Here is a 2,553-nt window from a genome sequence, read left to right as displayed (position 1 = left end):
CTTTGCTGTAAAAGCGGGAATTGGTGATGCCCAGGGGCCACGGGCAGTGGGGGCTGGCACAACAGCATTTTCTTTCCTCTTCTCCAGACCTCGCTGCCTTCAGCCAGGCTTGTCTGTTCTAAGGGGGAGGAGCTCCAAATCAAGGCTCAGCCTCAGGGCCCCTAATAGAACTTCCTGGCTCCTGGAGTCCGAAGGGGCCAAGGCAAGTGGGTGTGCATCTTTGGGTCAAGGTATGGGGCTCCTGTTTGCTGTCAACGTGCCTTGTCTGGCCTCTGGGATAGCATTTCATGTTCTATCCTGGGCTTTCTTGCAAGGCTATGGATTTTCAGAATCTGGTTGGTAGTAGAGCCCCTTGCTTCCAGACTGAGGAGGCCTCCATCCACCCTTAGCCTCTCACAGTGAGGGAGCAAGGAGGAGTTTGCACAAAGTAGGGTGGGGGTGGGCACTGGTTCTGTGGGACTCAGGAGGCCTTGGACCCCGTTGTCCAAGTTCACAAGCTGGCTGCCCCTCATCCTGGGGCACAAATGGTTGGGCCTTGTCTTCAACCCATCCCCTGTACCTGTCTACTTATTTGGAGCCTATTTGGAAGCTTATCTCTACATTGATTAGGTGACCCCTCCTTCTGCCCCTCTGCTTTCATTAAAGACAAGAGAACTAATTACTAGCCCCTGTGAGGCCCCACTACAGGCCATTTTAGAGCTGACACAGACCTTAAAATGATTTAAAAATCCCATTTCCCTGCAATGGAACAGGCTACACTTCCCTCCCCATTAAGGCTAATTACTGCCACTTTCCATCTAAAGAGGGACCCTGCTCCTTGTCCTCCCACCAGCCCCAGTTCAGGCAGGGTGTCCTCACAGAAGCCTTTCCAGGCTTCTGGGTAGAGCACGTGGAAGCATCAGAAACTCTTCTTCCTCCAGGCAGATATCCCAGTGAGTTCAGGAAGACTGGCAGGGTTACACAAAAAATAGGTGTTGAGGAAGAGGGGGAGAGGGAAAATCATTTGCGTATGGCAGCCGCCAGCCCCTCTGGGGCCTCAGTGCTGCACAACTTCCCCGCCCAAATCCAAGGCTTGGACACATTCTGTAGCAGGGGAAGCAAGATCAGGGCTGCAGAACTCGGTGGAGCTCTCCGTGGTCCTGAAGTTTTGTAGCCCGTCCTTTGGTTCGTGATCAGGTGCACAGACTGAAAGGGGTGGTGGAAAGCACCTCCAAGTATCGCGTAGTGGCCTTTGCCTGGAAAACGGGAGCTCACTATCTCCAGAGGCAGCTTGATCCTTCGAAGGGAGGCCCCTGCTCAGATTCTTCTCCCCTGTCTGGGGCCTGCAAGGTGGAAAAACCGAACACAAAAATCAGACTATCTAAAAAGGGGCAATCTTAATTTCAGCATATATATGTTTGTTTCACTTCAAAAATATAATTTTATTTTGCACTTTAGATATTATATTTATTTTTAAATCACAAAGGGATGCTTTAACAGTTTTTCTTTAACCTAGGGCTTCTAACTTGGGTTCCTGGGTCTATCTGGCTCTACTCTCCTGTATAAGCTGGAGGCTTTACTACATAATCCATGAAGTCCCTCCCTCTCCCACATTCGGGGAGCCCTTGAGTCTCCTCCCAAGAGACATGCGATGTTGGGCTGTCACTGCATGCTCTCTTCCCAGTCTCGCCAGCAGTAGATACCCACCAATGTTTAGCCCATAATCAAGCCCTGGGCCCTGTTCAGGCTAATCAAGGGTCAGACTCTACCTTCCACCAGTGGCCTTGTCTCTGGTGACCCTCATCATCACCAACACTTTTAAGAGTGAGGCATCATATCCCTAACTCCCCTTCCTGCACTCTCCCAGTCCTGTGAACTTTCAAGCTCTGTCTTCTGATTTTTGAAGAAAAATAGGCAAAGATAAAAACTTGATACAGAAGAAGGAGCACAGATTCCAGAATCCAACAGTAGATGTAGGTTCCAGTCTCCTGATCCCATCTGGATGGTGACCAGATCTCCATTATATTTCTGGCTGCCTTTATTCTCTAGGAAAATGCTCACATATCCCCTACTCCTGCTGCTCAGCAGTAGCCCATATGTCCAGCAAAATAATGCCCATGGGCCTGAAGAGACTTTCAAGGGAGGATATCAAGGGTCCCTTGTTCTCTGTGGGCAGTCTACTTTCCTGAGGTCACAGGTCTGTACCTTCTGAAAACTTAACACCCAATGAGGCCAACTAAAACTCCCATAAAAGAAATGTTTCTGCTTATTAAAGCTCTGTCACCTTCATTGCTATATTGTGTCTCACAGCCTCCCTGGGAAAATGCACAGGTTAATATCCCCACTTTACAGGTGATAAAATAAAACACATTGTAATGTGGTTAGGTGGTATGGAAAAGAGAACAGAAGTCAGCTCTTCCAAATCTTGGGACAGGATATCTGCTCTGTGGCACCTCAGGCATACACCATCAATATAAGTAATACATGATGAAAATGAGTGGGTGAGTATCATGTTGTGAAAACTCTGAAGAGGAGGTGGCCCCTCTGGCACAAAATATCTGAGTTGCTTCTTGC

This window comes from Rousettus aegyptiacus, unplaced genomic scaffold (assembly GCF_014176215.1).
Source record: "Rousettus aegyptiacus isolate mRouAeg1 unplaced genomic scaffold, mRouAeg1.p scaffold_m13_p_5, whole genome shotgun sequence".
NCBI classification, from domain to species: domain Eukaryota; kingdom Metazoa; phylum Chordata; class Mammalia; order Chiroptera; family Pteropodidae; genus Rousettus; species Rousettus aegyptiacus.
The sequence above is the reverse complement of the archived record's forward strand: the minus strand, read 5'-3'. Positions refer to the sequence as shown.